Source organism: Marmota flaviventris, chromosome 13 (genome assembly GCF_047511675.1).
Source record: "Marmota flaviventris isolate mMarFla1 chromosome 13, mMarFla1.hap1, whole genome shotgun sequence".
In the NCBI taxonomy this organism is placed as follows: Eukaryota; Metazoa; Chordata; class Mammalia; order Rodentia; family Sciuridae; genus Marmota; species Marmota flaviventris.
In genome coordinates, this window is record NC_092510.1 from 87,102,029 (window position 1) to 87,125,560 (window position 23,532).

Below are 23,532 nucleotides of genomic sequence, written 5' to 3' on the forward strand. Positions count from 1 at the left end.
TTCTAATTCTGGGAGTGGAGCAATTATAAGTGAATTGAAGTTTTGTTGGACTCCTTTCCCTGGGGATGGGGGTGGGGAGAAAGTTTGGCAGAAAGGAGCTTTAGTGTTCTCAGAGTGAGTTTCAAGTTCTGGTTGACCTTCCTTCCGTTAAGCCTCAGTCTTTTCTGAGGGCATTTGGGGTCTGGAGAGCTGGAGAGTCAGGGAAGGAAAAGGACAGCTCTGCTTGCAATAATGGGCATTTGACCATCAAGCCAGCTTCATGGCTGGGTGGCAGCACAGCAGTTTAGAAGGAGCTTGGCCTCAGGAATCATAAGCCTGGGTTCAAAAGTTGGCTATGCCATTTTGCAGCAGTGACTTTGAAAAATTCAGGTCCTCCCCCTCCCCCTCCTTCTCTTCTCCTTCTCCTTCTCCTTCTCCTTCTCCTTCTCCATGTCCTGGGGATTGAACCTAGGGTCTTGTGCATGCGAGACAAGCACTCCACCAACTGAGCTCTATCCCCAGCCCTACTCTCTTACTTCTTGAAGCTTTCTTTCACTAGCTGTCCTGTCCCCCAACTCTTCAAATAGTTCCCTCAGGTTACTCCTTCTTAATCTCTACCCAGTAGATTGTTGCTGGAGGGGCTGAAGGCTCAGTCTCCAGCCCATTTCACTCAGTCAGTTGACTTCATAAAGAATCTGTGTTTTACCCATTATAATCCAACTCAAAATTATATTACCCAGGAGGTTCTGCTCCCTTAGTTCTGGTCCTCACATCTGTCTATCTTGCTACATCTTTATGTGATGTTTCCAAGTACCCCAGTTTTAACATATCTGAAATGGAACTCAAGATCTTCAACCTTAAGCAACTACTTCCCAAGGCTTTCTTCTCAATGAAGAAACATACCCATCCATGCAAATGTCATCTTTGAACCCCATCCCCCTGCAATTCTCCTTCGTCTTCTATATCTGATACAATGTCAGGTCCAGTTGATCTCATCTTTGGACTGGCATAATACATGATCTGAGCCAACCCTATCCCATTTCTGTGAAAAATGGGAAAGTGGAACAAGATAGTCTGTAAACCTGTCTTTGCTCTAACCCTGTAGGATGATGCAAATGTGAACATTTTAATTAACCCACCATTCTCTCCTTAATGGGCTCACTTATAATCTCCTACAATCTCTGGACCCCTCCTCACTGTGGTCCCAGGAGTCTTTGGAGGAGTGTAAGTTTGGGGAGATAATACTGGACACAGCAAGAATGTCCTCTGTCTTCACTAACACCATTCCTCTGACTCTTCCTCTCCCTTGGGGAGAAAAGAAAGGAAAAAGAAACCCCCAAACAGCTACCTTTAGGGCAAAAGGGATGAAATAGCCACACCCACATTCTTTTCTTTCTTTTTATTTATTTATTTATTTATTTTAGTACTGGAGGTTGAACTCAAGGGTGCTCTACTACTGAATGACATTCTAAACCCTTTTCATTTTTTTTTATTTTGAGACAGGGTCTCTCTAAATGCCAGCCTGATTTTGAACAGGTGATCCTCCTGCCTCAGTCTCCCAAGCTGCTGGCTTTATAAGCCGTCATGCCTGGTCCAAGATCACACATTTTACACAAATCATGAGAAAAATTTCTTTATTTCTGTGTGTGTGTGTGTGTGTGTGTGTGTGTGTGCGCGCGCGCATACTGAGAATCAAACACAGGACCTTAAGCATCATGCTAAGTATATGTACTAGCACTGAGCTATACCTCTGACCCTCACAAAAACAATTTCATTTTGGTAAAGGTGAAGGGCCTAAAGTTTCATTAAATCTCTTGAATACAGTGATAATTTCACTGTCCATCCATGAAGACTAATGAACCAGCAAACCTGAGCTCAAGTCTGCCTCTAACTGGTTGCAGGACCTAAGATCAGTCTCTTCCTATCCCCAGGGCTTGATACACTCACTAATCAATGAAGGGTTTCAGGTGGGTGGTTTACAAGGCAGCTCTAAGGTTTACAGGACTGTATTATAACCTCTACAGAGAATGACAGAAAGGTCCAAACAGTCTCCTTTGCAGCTTTCTGAGAAAATCATGCCTCCTTGCTATGACAAGAACGTGAGTAATGAAGGGCGAGAGTTATTGAGTGTCCTAACACCAGAAACAAAGAAAAAAATTGAGTATCATTCTTAATGCCACATGGATAATAAGTGATAATATGTGAGATTTCACATCTCTGACAGATTCCAAGCCTGTGTTGGACACTGCTCCTCATCTTCCCAGCCATTTTTTGTGGTTTTTGCTATTGTTGTGTCTTTGTTTATTTGTTCATCCATTCATGCTACAAACATTCCCTGAGTACTTTCTCTGTGCATGAAACTATGTAAACACAAGTGAGCGTGACTAAAGATCCATCAGGAAGCTCAGTTTAGCTCACGGTTTGATCAGTAGGTTTAGAAAAGTTATCTTTCTTCCAAAGCAACTCTGATTGTGTTTATGATCCTCTTCAAAAGGCTTCAAAGCCTCTCCTTTGCCTACAAGTCCAAATAGCTTAGCCTGTTTTCTAATCCCTCTGTGATCTGACCCGTGGCTCATATCCTATCAACCTCATTCATGCAACAGCATTCGTTAAGTGCTAACCACGTGCCAGACACTGTACTGGGGTCTAAGAATGCAACGTTGAGTGACAAAAGCTTAGTCCCTGATCTCCTGGATTTTACAGATATTAATCAAATAAACAAACACCGAATTAGGCATTCCCTTAAACTTTCAGTGGCCCAGTCCCTCTAGATGCAGGGTCCTCCATTCCAGCAGATGCTTCCAGCCCAATAAGCATAACATTCTCCTTAGACTAATCACCAGATGATCAGCTGACTTTGAACAATATGATTTGTCCCATTAATCAAGCAGAAATATCTATTTTTAAAGAGAAAAGGGTTTTTTTGATCCCATGAATAATTGTTTTAATTCCAAAATAGTTTTTCAACAGTAGGTTGAAACTCCTTGTCATTTATTATGGAATATCATGCTCCCCCTCCATAGAAGTCACTGTGCTTAAAGTTAATTGCTTATTGTCTATGACCTTTATTCAACTCTAAATTTCAAGAGGACAGAACTTTTGCCTATTCTTGTTCACCAGTGAATTCCCAACACTTTGTCCAATGCTTGGCCCACCGCAGACATTCAGTATATGTGTTGGTTAGATTGAATCATCTTTAACTGCATGGAACCTTAATTCAAAAGGAGATTGTGGTATAGACAAAGATTCCTACCTTTTTTTAAAAAATGGGGAAACAGAGCCTGAGAGGAGAAGCAACTTTTTCAAATACCACTTAGAAAATTGCTTAAGCAAGCCAGAACTAAAGACAATTGGATGTCCTGAACTTCTGCTAATAGCATACCCACTCACAAACCTTGACACCAAAATGACCAGCGAGACATGGCCTCAAAAAAGATGACAAAAACCAGTGCGTAACCTGGGGGAGACACAGTCTCCTCAGATTTTACTATACAAGAATTTACCTCAGTGAGACTGAGTGGAATAGTCCAGCTACAAGGGTCCATATTCATGGGAGAAGCCCTTGCCTGCCCCCAAACAGGGCCTCAACGGAGGAAAAATATTCAATCATTCCCTCTAACCCAAACTCTCCAAAGTATCACTTCCTATTATGTCTCAATAACCAAATTGAACCCAACCACTTTCTCAAGATTAGATCTGTGAGCTCACAAAGGCTCAATCACTCAATTAAGAGGAGGGAAAATATGATCCTCTCCAAACAAAGTGAAATGTGACATAACCCAGTTGTTAGGATTATGTCTCACTCAGGAAGAAGCAGAGGATCTGGGAAAGAATGGGTGGGTCATTCATTACTGGGAATTTTCCAGGAAACTTGAATGGTGTAGCCCTCTAGATCTTGATGTTCCAGGGCCCAGAACAATGCTAAAGGAAGGCCCTTGCTTTAGGAGGACCTTATATCAATGATTAACTTTATCCCCAAGCCCAGAAAAATCCAATAGGGAAATGTCAGCTTTGAAAACCTTCTCTATTAGGCTAATGCAGGGTGCAAAAATTCTTCTTAATAAACAAGCTCTTTGTATCCACTGGGTATTAATAACCATATCGTTAAAGTGGGAGCTGATCAAAAACTGACCTGGATAACATATAAAGTCTCTTCCGTAAGTGATGTTTCTAGCTCAGTAAGAGAAAGTTTGGCATACCAGAAATAGGAAGGACTCTGATAGTCCTGGGTTCAAATCCCTTTCTTCCTTAGAAAAACAACTTTTCCTGATTAAGTACCAGTTTTCCATTTAAAATGGGAATAACAACCTCTAGTTCACAGAATCACTGTAAGGATTTGAGAAAGTATATTTGATATACTTAGCACAGTCGTCTGGCATACAGATGTATGCAGTAAATGGTAGTGATTACTCCAAGAAGGTCTTAGGACTTTGACTAATTAATCAAGAATGTGACCTTTATGGATAAAATCTTAAAAGAGACTTTGACTTTTGAAAGGAGCTATGTTCTCAAGTTTAAGATTCTGCCAACTCATCAGCAAATGCTCATCTACAAGAGGCCACCAATTTACACCTGGAGGAACCTGCTCTCCTAAGATGAACTGGCTATGTTTAAAGGCAACACTGTTCCAGAACATCCACATCTTAGGCTAGACCCATATGAAGAATCATTAAGAAAGACCTAGGTACTGGCTCAGTGTAGCCAGGGGTAACTTCTGTTGGTGACTGAGCCATATAATTACTTTTGGGCTATACATATTGATAACCCAGACTCAGTTTCCCCATTTATATATTAGGAATAATGATATAAAATTTTAGGACTAGCTGAAAGGATTGATTGATATTACGTGAAATCCTTGCAGAGTAGCTATTGTCGACAAGAGCAGGCATCCTTAGTAGCTACATATCCTTGCTTGAAGTGCTTTCCCTTGCTGACCTCATTTACATAATTGGAAGATGAATCCAAGGGTACCTCATATTATAGAACTTTGGTAAGCATTTGATGAGACAATGAATAACAAGAGCTTTTAAAAAAATTTTTAGACATTGATTATGTCTTTATTTTATTCATTTATTTATATGTGGTGCTGAGAATCGAACCCAGTGCCTCACACATACTAGGCAAATGCTTTACCACCAAGCCACAATCCCAGCCCAACAACAAGAGTTTTTAAAGCAGGAAATGTTATGGAAAGGCAGAAGGTGATCATTCCTATGCCTAGTATCTCCCTCTTATTCTTTTAGTATTAGAGTGATTGTACTTCCATGTAGACAAGAATGTGAAGCCTCCATTTCCATCTCTGCTCTGTAAAAAGGTTAACCATATTTTTCTACTTGTCATTTAGAGTGACCTGAGGGGAAACTGGCCAGACTTTTGTCCTAGGTCCAGAGACTTACTACAAAACTAAAACCCCACCCAGAAACCTGAGTCAACTAAAGAATGAGGCACTGGGCATAAATCATGCCAAAAATATCCACCCTCTGCTTTCCAGGATCCCAAATGACATTGGTCATTGAAAACCCTTCCCTCTAACCTAGGGGGAAAATTCAACTCTGCTTAAGATGAATTTAATGCCCCAATTTAGTCTTAAAACTCAAAAGATCCTTCCAGAATTATGACCTTCTATTGAAAGACTTGCTTTTGTTTGATGGTATGTTGTAAAACACTTTAGCAGCAAACTTAAGGCTTATAAAATAGGGCAGAGCTGGAAGCTGGAAGCTCAGTGATAGGGCATGTGCTTAGCATGCACGAAGACATGCTAAGTTCAATTCCTAGCACAGGGTGGTGAGGGGACAGAATGACAGACTTGGGAATGAAAATACTATTTATTCACCTAGCAGACACAGTGAGAAAAGAAGCAATTGACAAAGGTTCCCAGGGTTAGGAACAAAGATGTCTCAGAACCTGGAATCTTAATGACTCCAAAGGTAAGAATTAGGAAAGATTCCATGGAGAAGTTAGAACTAGTTATTGCAATAGACTTTGACATGATGGATTAAAACTAAATACTACTTGACCTTGGACATATTAATCTCTCAGAACAATAATGTCTTCATCAATAAAATGGGATGATAGACTTCATACTTCATGATTACTGAATATTATGCTGGAAAGTTTGATAAGTGGAAGTTTTCTTCTCCAACATCTATATACACTGATTTAAAAAAAAAAAAAAAAACAGAATGTTAGGAACTTAAAGAAAAATGAAAAATCTTAAGTATATAGTTAACACTTCAGTGTTTTGAAAAATGATTGTATTATCCATTCACATGAGTGGCTGTCTCATGTCCTAGAGATATAGATAAAGTAAGTAAAGAAAAAGAAATCATTCTTCTGAGATCTAGGAAATACAGATTTATAAGGGAATTTGATACAAACTGGTCCAACAACTTTGTCTTTTTCTTTCAAAGTAGGAAAACTTAAACTCACAGAATCAACTTGAGGAAGCCTGTGTAAAGGAAGGTTATATAGTTTATGCTATTAATAGAAATGATCTCAACATGCCAGCATTGAGATCTTGCAATAGCAATGGTTTTGTGTAGTGTTTAATATCTCATGAAGATAACACTCCCCATTAAACGCTTCATCAACCAGGAAGGCACAGAAACAAGGAACCTTCTAATCATAGCTGAATACAATGGTTTCATTAAGACAGGTAGGAACAACAGATGACAGTCAAAGAAGTGTTACTTCTAAATGTTCCAAACATACTGAATAGAGTTAATAGAAATTCAGTAAATAATTTTTGAACAAATGATATCACAAAGACAACATGAAGTACAAACACTTAATACTGGGACTAGTTGTTTCACATGGATACAATGTTGAGAATTCCAGTGTCTCTCTCAGAGCTAACCTCTTTCCTTTGGAGTATAAAAGATATCCAAAAGTTTACTCAATTGAGGTTTTCTAATACCCTATAGAGAGAGAAGCAAGAATTGTTATCAGATCTCCCATGCCAGCCTTTTCTTCTTTACCTGAAATCCCTGAATCTACCAGGTGATATCCACACTGAAAACAGGGATTCTGCAGCGCTGTATGCTAAGTCAGGAAGGTGATGGCATCAGAGAGGAGCACTGGCTCTCCCAAATGGAGTAATATCACTCTCTCAAGAGGGGCAAGCTTTAGCCCACCCCTTTAGTTTGGTTTATTCCTCATTCTTATGTCGTACCGACTCTGCGAAGGTGGCTGTGCAAACTGTGGCTTTGGATCAGACACACCAATCAGACTTCTTCCTTCATCCTGATTACTCCTAGATGATGAGACAATCTTAACTTGCCTGATCTTCCACCCATTTATTCTCAGTAGGTCCTGGATAATTTGTAATCAAATTTTCATAGCTTCTCTTCAGAGACCTTTGAGGTTTACATACTCATTGTGGAGGTCACCAAAGGGGCAGCCTTTGTCAGGCGACAAAATGCTTCCATTAAATTCTGCCCCATGCGTAATCTACTGGCCTTACCTTTATATAACTAAGAGAGGTCATTCCCAAGAACTTTTCTAGACTAAAAGCTCAGCTCCAGGATAACTTGCTATCTTTACATTTCAGAAAATGTAAAGCCTTTTAATGGTATTTTCCCTGAAGAAGAAGTTAGAGGAGAAGGAGAAGGAGGAGGAGGAGGAGAAGGGAGGAGAAAGGTGAAAGGGAAAGAAGAGGAAGACAAAGAAAAGTATAGAAGAGGAGGAAAAACAAATTACTCTATCCAAAAATATGAATCTCACAGTACAGTTAACAAAAGAAGCCAGACACAACAGAAGGCAAATTATTTGACTTTTTGCATAAAATTTGAAAAAAAAGGCAAAAGTAGTCAATGTTAGCATTTGATGTCAACAAAGTGTTTCACCTTTGAGAAAAGGGTTGTGACTGAATGGAAGTCCAGGTGGGCTTCACGATGTCTTACTTCTTTATCTGGGTACTGGTTACATAGCTGTGTTAACTTCAAGAAAATGCATTAATCTACACTTATGATTAGTGCACTTTTCTGCATGAACATTATATTCCTATAAAAATTTCAGAAGGTATTGCCACAAAGGAATGAAAGAGAAGAGAATGGCGTAAGTGTTTAATAACCTAGAGACTTAAAGTCATATAACATTAAACATGTGAAGGCCCCAGAAATAACTGGTTTAACTACATAATTTCACAGATAGAAAAACTAAGGCCCATAGATAGAAATACCAAAATCACAAAGGGATTTAGGATGAGTATCATGTCTCTTTGGACTTCATGTGTTCCCTTCCTTCTTCACATGATATAGGGGAGATATGGAGAAAGCCTAAAAGGAGCCAAGCATCAGAAGGTCACAGCGTAAAATTTTTCAGATGCTGATTAATGTTAATATCTGCCTTGCAAATGGCCTCAGTGCCTGGACAAGGCAGATGTGGCTGCACAAATGTGTTGCCCATGACACATGAGTTGAAAGACTGGGGTGGAGGCAGCTCTTGACTGAAGGAACAAAAGGAGAGTTTATCTGCTTGGAATGCAATGGTAATGAAGATTCCAAGGAGGTCATCCAGGGAGAAGCTGTGCCTGAACCCCAGAGAAGGCTGGGTGCATTTACTGACATTCCAAACATCTGTGCTTTTGCAAGGGAGATAAAAGGGAATCTGCTTCTCTGCCTCAAGGCATGATATATGGGCTTCTGAGGCACTGGGTGTGGGCTGCTGTTGAAGGCATGATGCAGGGTTTGATGGATGAAGGCTGAGGCAACTTACTAGGCCACACATTAATAAAAATTATCAAACTGTCCTGGATGGTGGAGTAGAATGCTAATGCCATTCCCATGGGGATGTCAAAGACAGAGAATGTCTGGAGGGAGCAAGTTGCTTTACATCTTTACTTTGATTCTACTTGTCCAAAATAAATCCTCTGTTCTTCTGCCAAGGCTGATGAGGTGCACTCCATACTGAAACCACCATGATACCTCACCTGCCTGCAGCCATTTTTGACAGAGAATAAAGAGGTGTATTCTAATCACAGCCTAAAGCCATAAGTACCTTGGATAAAGAATGGAGTCCAGGTATCTTAACCTGGCCTTGGGCTTTCACTTGACCAAAACTCCATTCTCTCTCAGACTACCTTTCTCCAGGCACTTTTCATTTCCATCTCCATGTTTTTCTGGTTTATATTCTCCCCTCTGTCTGAATTTCTTCTTTTGTTTGTTTGTTTGTTTGTTGTTCTCTACTATTGAAATGCTTTCCATCCTTCCAGGTAAAGGTGAAAGATTACTTTCTCCAGTTCCCCAGTTTCTATCAGTTCCACACCCCCAACCAATGCTTCTTCCAATAATTACTTCAACTATTTAGTCACATTTCCTTTTTGCCATGCTCTCCTCAAGACAGCTGTCCAAATAGTTAATGGTAGGTGAGAAACATTAAGAGGACAGAGTCTCACTGACACTCAATTCTGCTCTCTCACTTTGGGTTCAGCCAGTTGACCACACTCCTCGGATCTCATTCTCCTATCATACCTTGTCTGCCTATGCTATAGGCCTGGAACTCCCTTGAGAAGCTTAGCTGCTGCAGTATGGCCAGATCAGAGCTTCCTACAGCATGACTCATCATGCACATGACAATCGGACACCTGCAGCCAATGTATAAAACATGGTGACCTTTAGCCCCTGGCCCAGAATATGACCCCAGTGGCTCAGAGCTCAGGTTTTCTCATGATTCCTTACTTGGAAACAACACCCAGGACTACCATTTCTATTATGCCATCAACCAAAAGTATACAGCCTAAAAGTTCACTTATTTTTTATTGTACTCTTTTGTCCTTTATTTTATTTAAAAAAAAAAAATCACCCTTCAGGGAATCCTTGGAAACTATCAAAAGTACAGATAAAGAACATGGGCTTCTAAGTGAGAATGAGCTTCAAAACCCAGCTCTGTCACTTCATACCCTCAGTGTTCTCATCTATGAAATGAAAATGATAAGAACTACTTTTCAGAACAATTCTTTTATTTATGTATTTATTTACTTGTTTGTTTGTTGGTACTGGGGATTCAATCCAGGGCTACTTTACCACTGAGCTACATCTATTTTTTTTTTTTTTTATTTTGAGACAGACTCTCACTAGATTGCTTAGGACCTCACTAAGTTGCTGAGGCTGGCCTTAAAGTTGTGATCCTTCTGCCTCAGCCTCCCAAGTCACCATGCCTGACTTTTCGAAACAATTCTGATGATTATATAGCAACACCTGGTATATAACTCACCTCCTTCCCTTTCCCTTTAATTGCTTTATACTTCTAACAATGCTTAGAGAATTCCTGGTATGAAGTAAGTCTTTAAAAAATTCTATTCCTGTTGCTTGGGCTTTCTTTATTTCAAATACTCTTCTGCTTCCTAATTTGTAGTATGACTGGTTTCATGACCTTTTATAATAACCGTTTATAACTTGATATTGGGATACAGCATGGAATAAGACAAGCAAGGTCTTCATTCATGTTGAGTTTCTCTCCTAGAGCAGGGGTCCCTTGTACAGTGTTGGGGGGAATGTATAATTGTACAGCCACTATGGAAATCAGTACAAATGTTCCTCAAAATATTTTTTTAAAAACTACTATAAGACTCAGCGATTCCACTTTGGGTTATAGATCCAAAAGAATTAAAATCACAATTTCAGAGATATCTATACCCCCATGCTCACTATATCATTATTCTCATTATCCAATTTCCATCAACAGATAAATGGATAAAGAAACTGTGGTGCATGCATACAATGTAATAGTATTTAGCCTTTGAAAATAAAAAGGAAATCCTGCCATTTGCAACAAAATAGATGAACCTATAGGGCATTATATAAGTTAAATTAGCCAGAAACATAAAAATAGTGAATAATTACAATTACATTAAGTATCTAAAATAGTCTAATCCAAAGAGACAGAGAGTAGAAAGATGGTTTCCAGCTGCTGGGGAGATCAGAAAATGAAGAATTGCCTTTGAATGGGGTACAGACTTTCTGTTAGGCAGATGAATCAGTTCTAGAACTCTGCAGTAAAACATAGTACCTATGTTAACAATATGGAATCATGCACTTTAAAATATGTTACAAGGATATATGTCATATTAAGTATTCTTCCAAAAACACATACAAACCAAAGGAAATTGGTGGAGATGAGGGGTATATTTAGTCTCAGTTGTGGAGATGGCAGTGTGGATGTTACATACATGTTCAAACACATCAAGAAGTATACATCAAATGTGTGCCATTTTGCATATCAGTTATGCCTCAGCAAAGCTAATTTTAAAAAAGAACAGGAAAATAAATAAATAAATAGGCAGATACATAAATAAATGTGCTAATTTCATAAAATGCTAAATGACATGAAGGTAGTAATATGGGAAATGTGGCAGAGAAGATCCTTATATTTGGGTGGTCAGGAAGGTCTGTCTGTGAGGATGAGAATGGGATTAACACCAACATTATAAAAGAGCTATCAATTGTAACAACTGTGGAAGGGGAACAGTGAAGAATTCTAAGCAGAGGGAAGTAGATGTGGAGTAACCAGCTTAATGTGTAAGAGACTGAGAAAGTTGGTTAGTGTTGTTACTGCCCTCACATGTTAAGTTGGCCTGCACTTCCTAAAAGTCAACTCACAAAGAGAAAAAGGTTTGGTTATATTGGTCTTCTCTGGTAATAAAACGACTCATTGATGTACTACTGATCCCCAAAATACCACATAACTCTGTCAGGCATCCTGCCCCTACTCTTTCCTGTGCTCTAGGAAGGTGTTCAGGCTGTCCCAGGGATCTCACCTCTTTCTAAATATAAGATAAATATCCCTTAAGATGGTTATATAAAGGAAATGCAATCTTGTTCAGCCTTTTAAATGATATTCTCTTTCCCTGGAAGTAATTCTCAGCAGAACTCAGATTCCCACAAAGGATGCTTAAAGCCCAGGAGTCTAAAATAATCAGTGAATGAACTCAAAGCCATAGTCATCATGACCTGATTCTTTGGCATTTGAGTTGTCAGGGTTGAGAGCAGGAATTATTCCAAAATTTCTAATCTGTCTTCTAGGGTCTACAGGATTACATTCTGTAGGAATCCTGAGTTTGTCTGAGCCATTTTCCTCATCTGTATGATGTAAGGGAGAGGTAAGGGGTGGGTGGGAGACATTGGGTAGAGGAGCATCTGAGATTGCTATGGTTCCATCCAGACTTTCTGTGATTCTAAAAGTCCTGTTGGAAACTTGGAGTGAATTCCTCCTAGGGAACTCTGGTGTGTTGGAAAGCTCCACTACATCACTGATGTCACCCATGCCTGAGGCTTTCAAATAGGTCAACAGTCTCCAAAGGTGAGTTGGAGGAAAACCTGGCAATTATAGATTAAAGGGCAATTACAACAGGACCCATAATTGTTCTCTTATAAGCCTGTCCTCATTGTTGGTTAATAACCAAATCCTCTATTTCCAGAGGACTCCACCCTCACCTTTCCCCACTGGGTTGGGTGAGGCTTCATCAGAACAAAGTAGTTGAATTTTCCCTGTGGAAGTTTGGGGTCAGGTGAGCACCACCCCTTGATCTCCTCTCAGATGGCTCCAGGGATGTCCCCAGAATCTTTCCCTTGGGAGGCAGGACATCATGACTCACGAAAAAGGACGCTAATTGCAAGAAGTGTATGAAGACAGGGAATAAGGTTGGTGGAAAAATCCAAGCCTTGCTGTTGCCAGCAGCAAAAGGTATGAGGAACCAACCCTGTGCTGGGACTCAGGAGACCCTACCTATACGCTGGCCATAACTTACTTACCAGGAGACTGAGGGGAAGTTCCTTGACTTCTGGGTTTCAGTCCCCTCATCTGAGGAGGTTGGCTTAACTAATGTGCAAGCATCTTGTGAATAGGACATTTTATAATTCTGGACCTGTGACTGAGAGGGCTACTTCATAGCCTCGGTTTCTTCTTTTGTGAAAATTAGGATAACAATAGTAAATCCATCATAGAAGTGTGATGAGGATTAAATGAGTTTAAGACAGCATCGCTACCTTATTCATTCAGGGCACTCATTTAATGGATATTCATTAGGTTATTCTTATAAACCAGACCCTGTGCTAGGAGAAGACGAATAATGTATACAATAAACATCTAGAGAATATCCTCAATACCTCACCAAGCTATCAGTTGTGTAGGGTATGTAGAAAATATTCAAGAAATTAAAGCAATTCTAATGAGACATTTCTCTTCTTATTAAATAATTATTTCAAACTCATTTGCCCATGTTACGGACAAACATCAGACACAAATACTCCAAGATATGGTGAGGATCTCATGGGAAGATCCTCTCTATAGCTGGTCTAAATTAGAGATAACACATTCAAATATCTTACAGAGCAAAGCAGATAATGTACTTTACACATTAATAAGTAATATGTAATATACAAATAGATTTTAATGTAGTGAGCTGGATGTCAGAAAATCTGGAAGAGGGGGGCTATGACAAACCATAGCGTTTGCATGTGTGCTCTAAAGTGAACAGTTCCTACCCAATTCCCCTGCCAACCGTGGTCATGTGGTCATGTGAGCCCAAGCCTGCCAGAACCCACTTTTCAGAAGAAGGCAGGGATCCACATTTACATATTAAAAACATCTAGATTTCCAATGATAGCATTTATTGATATATTTCAAAATATATTGTGTAGCCACTGGTTTCCTCTCACTAGTTTAAGACCAATTATTGAAGATTAGAAAGGAAAAGGGATGGATGATTATCGAAAATCTTCTATGTATCAAGCATCCCACATAAAACTGACATAATTTCAACTGTCGCTCACAATAATGCTGAAAAGTATTGCTGTTTATTTCGGATTTTTTTCCCCTGATGCTGTTATCATATGAGGAACCTGTTTGGGGAAACATTGGTGTAAGCAGATATGACTGGCAAACTGAGGAAGCTTAAGTACAGGGGCAAGACTAGAGGCAGAAAGCAGGATGAAGAAGTCATCCTAGAAGTATATCCGGTGGCGCCTCTTGTGGGGAGAAAAATAAGGACAGATTTTGAGATAAAATGGAGCAGTAATTAACATTTTTAGAAGTCAATCAATGATGTCTAAGGTGGGAATTCTAGCTTCCTTAACCTCCCCATGTCAGGTAAAGCAGGGAAGGGTCAGCTGTATCCTGCCTTTTATTTCTCTTGTGTCTTCCTCAGGCCATCTCTTTAATGTCTCTGCTCAATCCTATCAGCCCATCCCTCCTGGTAAACAGTGGAAACTGTGCCCTTGTCCTACAGATTTGCATCAACTAGTCACACAGAATAACTACAGGAGCTGTGATATTCTATGGAAAAGCCCACTCCATCATTCTTGATCCTCGAATCTGGGAGTTTCTTCACTCTGGCTGTATTACTGTAGCAGTGAGCAGTGAAAAGGAGTGTGGATTAGAAGCAGAGGGACCTGACTTTATATAGTACTAGGTTGAAGGAAAGTGTCAGGTACATTTCAAACTCTCTCAGTGCTCCTGATCCCAGTGATTCAGAAGGCTGAAACAAAGAGGATTACAAGTTTGAGACCAGCCTGAGCAACTTAGAAAGGCTCTAAGAAACCCTGTCTCAAAATAAAAAGTAAAAAGGGCTGGGTCAGTGGCTCTGTGGTAGAACACCACTGGGTTCAATCCCCAGTACCCCGCCCCCAAACCCTCTCATTTCTACACATACGATTGATGTTAGACTGTAAATCCTGCAAATTATTTTTAACCTAGTTTCTTAAGTTTATAAGAAAAAGCCTTCATCATTAAAAAATAAATGTATCTTTCATTTATAATGAAGTATAGATTAAATAGTCAGGAGACAAGAAATCAATTCTTGGCTGCTCACTTCTCAGAAGTTTGACCTTCATCTATGAACTTCACAAGCCTGACTCAACTCCCTCATCTGTAAATGAAGACAGTATTTCTCTTCTATAAGAATTAATTTTTGGATAAAATAAGGTCATGGATTTAAAGGTTCTTCAATTCATCCTTCATTGAGCAGTCGTGGAGATAAAACCTTCACTCTTTAGCAGGTCTTAAACAACTCTCCATAGTCTCACCTCTTCTATAGTGTCTTCTCTTTTAATTCCATCGCTCAGAATTTACACTCCAACCACACCATCATCTCATTCCCTAAGGCCACTAACTGGATGACTCTCCATCTCCATCCAACCCCAAACCTTTCTTTTATCTCAACTTCCTGCTCACACTTCAGGTATTTATTGGATGCTTATCAAATGCCTACCACTGTAGGAGGCACTGGGGATAGAATGATAAAAAAATAACTACATCCTGAAGAAGGTAATATTGTGATAAGAAAAGCAAATGATGAATCTCTGCCCCCTGATCTAAATATATTCAGTATGATTGTAAACAGCACTAGTCAGGAGATGTACAAAATGCTAAAAGTTCACCAAGTCAAAGAGGGGGCCAAAGTTTCAGATAAGTGACATTTAAGCTGAGACATGAGTTCATAGCTCAAATGGGAAAGAAAATCAGTGTCATGAACAGTCAAACTAGAAGGGAAAGTAAGTGAAACAATGCATAAACTTATAGGTCATTTCAAGAAGGATCATTAATTAGAAGAGTTATAGAGGCTCTTAATTTTTAAATCAGGAGTATGATACTTACGAATTGTGATACCTATATATTGAATAAGTATTGATGTATGTGTTATGCCAGGGGATACTGTATACACTAAATGTGATTAAATGTATATTTTATATGGTAACTCTGTAATCCCAGCATCGGGGGAGGGGGGCGCTAAGGCAGGAGGAACTCGAGTTCAAAGCCAGCCTCAATAAAAGCAAGGTGCTAAGCAACTTAGTACCCACCCCCCACCCCCCAAAAAAATGTTAATTCTGGCTTTAGAATTGAGAACTGAGAGGGAGAGAAAGTGTAATCTGAGGACTAATTAGAAGCTGATTTCAGAGATAACAGGTGGTTTAGATAAACAATGGGAATAAAAAGAAAGAAGCAAATTCAAGAGCAAAATAACTTCGTTATGAATTGAATATAATGGTGAATAAGAGAAAAGATTTGGAGACAGTGCTTGTCGTTTCACTTTAAGAAGCTGAGTTTACAGAGGCACTAGCTACACAGAGAGTAAATGAACAGTTGGGAAGGAGCAAACTTGTAGGGAGATGATAATAAGTATTATTTAAGATGTTTTGAGTTTGGATAGCTTACGAAACATCAAATAGCAGATGTCTATAAAGGTTAGTTGGATAGGAGTAGGGAGCTTAGCAAAATGAAGTGGAGACAAAAATGAGAACTCTAAGAAATATGCTGACCTTTCCTATGGAAGTGGATTTGGTAGCCCAGAGAATTTAAATTAAGAAAAGAAGATACAGAACCAGACCATATGGAGCCTTAAAATTTTAAAAAAAGACAAGAGCCCTCAGCAAGAGAGACTGATTTGAAGTCATAGAGAAAAACAGAAAACCAGGTAAAGGTGATATAAAAAGAATTAAGGAAATCAAATGTTTTGGAAAATAATGGACAACACTGTAGAATGTAAAAAAAAAAAAATCAAGTAAGTTTGTGACAATAAAAATAGTCATTGGATTTCATGACATGGAGGTCACAGTTGCTCATGAAGAAAAATGTGTCAGTAAGCTGGTAGTAGCAGAAGACATAGTAGAATGAGAAGAAAGTTAAAAACTGGAGTCCGCCATCATAGACTGTTTTTTCAAAGTGTGTTTACAAAGAAGAGAATGGGGATTATTATCATGGAAAATGAAGTATGTTGTTTGTTTCTTTGTTTTAAGAAGAAAAGTTGAACATACTTAAAGGATAGTAAAAACAATCTGCTGAAGAATGACGTAAGCAGAGAATTTATATGTTGTTTCCAAAAAAAAAAAAAAAAAAATTAGGAAGTCATAAGAAACAGTGTAGTACAAGGACTAACTTTAGAGAGTTAAAAAGGGCACCTCCTACATTATCTGAGAAGGAAAGGGGGGAAGTATGTAAAAAAAGCATACAGACTTACAACTCTTATGGAAGTAAATTGAAGGACTCACTGTTAGTATTTTCTCTATGGATGAAGGAAGGTAGGTTTAAAGCTGATGAAGAATATAAAAGACCAGGAGAAAAATTGCCAGAGAGCACACAGAGCCCAACTGACACTGGTAACTAATGATATACTGGCAACCATATTCTATACTGTATGCCGTTCTCTAGCTGTTTGTCTATATTATCACATAAGATGGAGAACTGCATGCATTTAGGTAGGTGTTTACCAAGCAAGACAATTAAAACACAGGCAAAGGAGATCAGAAGGTTGGTGGGAACATTGGCTAAAATATGAACTTCACACTCTACCATGGATAGATTTGGTCTTCACAAAATCTCTGTATGAAAGCTACCTGGCATAATTATTACTTGTCTAGTAGGAGATTCTGGTAGGTATGGAGGGGATTCTAGTTTTTCTTCACTTGGCATCTGTAATAGGTAGCTACTACCAAATATAGGAAGGACAACAGATGCAAGCTGAGGGGTACTAAGACCAGAAGTGCAGTCTTTTCATCCAGGTGGGGACTGGCTGTCTTGAATATAAGGAGTTGAATCAGTAGGCTAATTTCTAAGACCAGGATCTCAAACAGTTGCTTACTTCTCCTGAGTACATTTTATTGACACCACCAGACTGGATTAGAAGCCACTTTTCTATGTTCCTACAACATCTGAGTTATCTCAAGTCTATTACACTATCACAGAAACTTCTCCATACTTTTTTCACTCTCTTGGTAGACAATAAGTTCCATGAAGGAAGGAATCAGGCCTCTCTTGTTACCATTCCATGCCCAGCATGAATTGAAGTACCTGAACCATAGCAAGAATTCCGTACACATTCATCGGGTGGATGAGTGTATTTGTGACTGATAAAGAACTCTGTGATATGGAAGGCAGACTGGATGGCATGGGGAAATGATAGAATTAAGATTCTAAATACCTGTTCTATTTGGAGGCTCTTGACTCTTGATACCTCTCACCCAAGGAGAGGCTGAAGGGATAGAAACATTTTTCTGAGACCTTCATATAAGTTCCAGATGTTTGCAGTCATGTCATTTTGTATCTCACCCTATAAAACACATTTCCTACCCACTCTCCCACCTCTGCTCTTGTTTAGGGAGTGGAGTCTAGTCTCTATTAATGTCACCTCCCTCAAGCTAGTCCAGGGCAAGCAGATAAGGTGAGAGCCCCTCTACTTTCACAGACAAAGAGCATGATTCAGTCATGGCCCACATGCCTTGAGAAGCCATGAGTAATTTCCACAGGATTTCATAAACACCTTCAATATAATTTCTCCATCATAGTCACACGTCCTTCTCAGCTATTGGAGGAAAGGGGTCTTGCCACCTTCGCCTTAAATTAGTACCCATGTGTAATCACCTCCATAACTGCTCCCCTAAATTCAAGAAGTTCTTCATTCTAAGTTTTAAAATGGAATGGTGTATGGGTTGTAACAGTGACAGGGAGGAGGGATGTAAATGTAAATGAGACATGTTAGTAAGGAAGGAAGAAGATGTGGGACATGGTTGGGAGTGGACAGAAATGTTCTCTGAACTTTTGGACATCCTTCTTGACCCAGATCCGAATCTCGATGAGCATCTCATCTCTGAGCCAACTTGGAGAGACAAAGACAAAAACGGTAGGCTGAGTCATGGGAAGAAAATGACATGGAGTGAAAATAGGAGATAGATAGATAAGAAGAGAAGGAGACACATACAGAGAGAGAGAGAGAGAGAGAGAGAGAGAGAGAGAGAGAGAGAGAAAAGAGAGAGGATAGAGGAAAGAAAGAGCTAGAAAAGGATAGAGAAAGGAAGAAACAGAGACGAGAGTTGAGAGTTGGCAGGGGACAAGCCTGGCATCAATCAGCTGGGTGAGGCCCATCAGGCTCCCAGATGGCAGGACAGAAAGGGACACTGGTGGACTCCAGATGTTGTGTCTTTTGTTAGGAGCAGTGGGGGAATAGCGAAAGGGCCTGCTGCCTCAGTGGGAGCCAAAAGAGCCAGCTGGCCTTCCAGACCTGAACTAAACCAGTGGAAGCAAAGAATCTCATGGTGAGAGAAGCCTTTGGGCTTTTTATTTTTATTTTTTTACTTTTAAATAGTTTTAAACAAAAAAGGCCCAGCAGAAGAGGCACATATAACCAAAAAATCTGCACAGGAATGTGGCAGGGACATACCCAGATGGGGAAGTGGGAGGGGGATTATGATACTAGGTGAAACCCTTCCCCTTGTTTCTCACTATTCTCATCTTTACATCAAGGACGGTGGAATCAATGCCTTTGGTCCTTCTGCTCTGAGCTTCTGGGATTCTAGAAGTTGGCATATGATATGATTCTCAGAAGTTGGCAAGGGATTAATTTGATAATCTCTTCTCTCCACAAGATCACAACCCTCTAATTGCTTTCCAGGGGCTTGATACCCAATTCTTCCCAGCCATTCAGATGTCTCTAGGTTTATTCTACCAGAATAAAATCATACCAGATATAATATGCACTGGTGGAAATACCCATTGGTGGGGAGAGCAATTCTACCTCTGGCTTTGCCCCCAATTCACCATGTATGTAACCTTTGGACAAGTCCCTGTCCTCTGAGTCTTTTTCTCCACAGGTCAAACAAGGGATTTGGATTTATTAAATCTGCTTGTGCCTCAGCCCCCCTTCTTACTCCCACCCTCCTGTGTCTACCCTGCCCAAGAGGCTGAAGCCCATGCCAATTGTCCTGATGAGGACATGTGGGAGAACCAAACGTCTGTTTTTAATATTGATGACAGATTAGCGTGCGGGAAATTCAGCCACCCCCCAAAACAAAACCCATTTCTGCTCAAAACAACTGGAACAGGAGGCTACTTATGCTTGGCTTTCCCAACAGTCCCAGAACCAACAGAGCAATGGTTTCTCTGAAGGAAACAAAGAGGGCGTCAAAACCAGGGGAAGGCAGGGCAGGAGAGAGTGAGCATTTTAATAGTGGAAAAGGGTGTGGAACACATGGCAGCCATAAAGAGTGTGTGTGTGTTCATATGCACACACGGGAGAAAAAGAGAAAGAGAGATTCATGTATGCACCTATGTCTGTGCACACATGCACATGAGGCTCGTGAATAAGTAAATAATTCCAGCCCTGGACGTGGCTGTCAACAAAAATCAAGAGAGATCAAAGAAGAAAGCCCACATTGCTCTATTCTGGCCTCACCTGACCAAATGTGTGAGTAATCCTAGCTCTACTCTAAACAAATTTTAAAATTTGTTGTTTTATTCCTGACATTTATTTTTCTCTTTCATTTTTTTTAATTTATGGAAATCATAAAGAAACAATTAAAAATGTTAGTATGTTAGTTTCTATTATGTTCCTCAAAGAATGCGATAGTTGCTAGTTGCTTTTCTTCCTTCCTTCCTTCCTTCCTTCCTTCCTTCCTTCCTTCCTTCCTTCCTTCCTTTCTTTGCCACTGAGCCACATCCCCAACCCTTTTTATTTTTTATGTTGAAACAGGGTCTCACTAGGTTCTTACAGCCTCCCTAAGTTGCTAAGGCTAGCTTTGAACTTGTGATCCTCATGCCTTAGCCTCCCAAGCTGCTAGAATTACAGGTGAGTGCCACCACACCCAGCTATAGTTGATTCTTAAAATAGCTTTTGAAATTTGTGTCATTTTTCCCATTCCCACGTAAGGAAACTGAGACCAAGGAAAGATATTGACTGCTCTTATATCTTTCACTGAGAAGAAGTAGAAACTGAAACTAGAAGTTAGCTTAGGTTTTCCTTTTTGCAGTACTGTGGATTTAACCCACTGACCTACACCCAGGCCTTTTTTATTTTTATTTTGAGACAAATCCTCACTAAATTGCTGGCCTCCAACTTTCAATTCTCCTGTCTCATCTCCTGAGTTATTGAGATTACAGATATGTGGCACTGTGCCCTGTAGAAGTTAGCTACTCCCAAATTCATATTCCTTCATGAAGGCAATAGATGAGGTGAATGCTTCAGATATCCACCTCCAATCATCTATAGCACCGATTGGACAGGATACATTTTAGAAGGTTTACTATGCACTCAGCTAAGCCCTAGGACTACTTAAAATCCCATAAGACTACACAGTGCTCAGGGAGTTAATGTCAGAGTTGGAGAAAAGTTAAGACACTCAAATGCCTATCCATATACAAAATAACTCACTGAACATTACACACCCATATTTGACAGGTAGTGTGGAAAGTTCCCCAAAGACAGTTGCCCCACCAAGAGCTAATATGGAGAATGCACAATGAAAGTCAAGTCCTAGAAGGAAGGTTAAAAGAACCTGCAAATTTGCAGACAGATATGTCATTGTTTTCAACCTTGTGAATGGCTGCAGGAAGAAGAAGGAGTCAAAGCGACATCAAGTGACCATAGGCTACATAACTAAAAAAGAAGCAAGTTTTACCTTAGTTAAGAAAAGGAACTCTTGTATTAGAGCACTGTTTCCTGGAGAATGAAGACTAAATCTTAGGTTTCCATTTCTGGACCACAAGAAACATCATGGACTAGATTTACTTACCCTACTGCCTGAAACATTAAGAAAAATTAAAAACACACAACGCAGAGGAACATATATATGACAAGTTTTCAAAGAATTGGAAATCAGGCAACAAATGACAGGGATCCTGAAAGGTACAAAACAAGTCCTGTGAGCCCTAAAACTTCCCTTTGCCTTTAGAAGGTTTCTAAGTCACAGTGCAGAGAGAGAGAAAGTCTGGCAAATTCTGAGCCTAAATTGAGAAGACAGAGTTCTGAGTCCAGGGAGACTAGAACTTGCAGGACAGAGTGATAAGAAGGAGAAGAGCTACATAGAAAAATATGTGAAGAGAACTCTGAAGGATTTTCCTTCAATATTCAGCACAGTACTTATTGATACATGGATATAAGAAAACTACCAATCCAAGAGGATTAGAAGGGACCATGCCCAGTGCTTATACAAGGACCAGTGACAGTTCCTGCCACTATAAGCCATACTGGAAAAACCTCTTAATTCATGGGCTATTGTGTAAAATACATAGAATGATCTCCCTTCAATAATATGGAATAATTAACCCTCGACTGCCCATTTCTCCAGTTCCACATAACAAATCTTAAAAGCAAGATCAAACTGCAAGGTAACTTACCTGTCTCCTAAAATGGGGTACAAAATTAGTTTTAGGAATTAAAAAGTATCTAGCATCCAATAAGGCAGAAATCACAATGTCTGACATTCAGTCAAAAATTACCATGCTTGAGGATATGGGGGGAAAGGCATATTCATACATTGCTGGTGGGACTGCAAATTGGTGCAGCCAATATGGAAAGCAGTATGGAGATTCCTTGGAAAACTGGGAATGGAACCACCATTTGGCCCAGGTATCCCTCTCCCTCTTTTTTTTAAAATTTATTTTTGTTGTTGTTGTTGTTGTTTTTTAATTCTGAAAAGAGAAGCATGCTATAGAGATGTAGAACATCTACATGTATAAACCCACCATCAGATAACTTTCATGTCTCTTGGTATCTGTGGTCTACAAGTATCTGCTATTATAAAGTAGCATTTTACACAGGTAGACACACACACACACAAAAAAAAATACACACTCACCCATTCATTCACAGATACTGGCAAATCTCAACCACATAAAAATAAAAGTGCAAGCTAATGAACACAAATACACATACCTTAAACGTACACATGCACATGCTCACATAGTCTTGAATAAACACACAAGCGACACATACATGGAGTCAAAAGATAGAAAAAACTAAGGAAGCAAAACAGGTTGCCCAATGATTGTTCCACGAGTAGCTCCTCAGTGAAAGTGATACCTCCTCCAGCCCACTCTACCCCTCCAGTCAACATCATCAAACAGGCCACATCAATCCCAATATCCCAACACTAGCCAATGTGGCTTCGTACATCCTCCGTAACCTGCACCTTTATGACCTATTTCACACCCAAAACCTCACTGTAGTAGTTTCTTCTCAATTTCAGAGAAAGCAAAGCAAAAATAGCTCAGAGAGGAAAGTGAGAAAGATAGAAAAAGCAAAAGGTGCAGAGCGACAAAAAGAAAAGGAAACAATGAAGAAAATTTCTTTCACTCATTCATTATTCATTCATTCAACAAATATTTGAATGCCAGAGTTGATGGTAGGTGTTGGGAATTCAACCTGGTTTAAAACACACAAGTCATTTTTTTCCTCCTTGTGCTTATATTCTAACTGGACAATGAATAAAGCAAGAATACTTTTTAATTCTTTTAATAACCCAGTCATGGTTCAGGATTAAAACTGTGAACTTAAGGAGATACTACTAGTTGGACAACCTTGGGTAAGTCTCAGCTTCTTGATCCTTAAAATGGGCACAATAAGCATCAAGCCTCTTAAAGTTTTTAGGACTCAGAGAGACACTGAACAAAGTACTTAGTTCAGGTCCTGAAAGAGGAAGTACATGCTCAATTAATGTTTTCTGGCTGGAAAAGAATAATTACTCAGTGGAAGTTGCAACAGAGAGCAGGAAATATAAGCCTTCAATACAGATCACAGGTGAATGCTTAGTTTCTTGGCAGTGTCAGGAATTTAGAAGAACTCAGAGGAAG

At 39.6% G+C, this 23,532-nt stretch overlaps 1 protein-coding gene across 5 annotated transcripts in view; it reads right to left on the reverse strand.

Annotated features, from left to right (window-relative positions):
* Window positions 1-23,532, reverse strand: part of Astn2 (astrotactin 2) — an 839,030-nt gene that overhangs the window by 118,357 nt on the left and 697,141 nt on the right. The gene's annotated exons all lie outside the window — the stretch shown is intronic.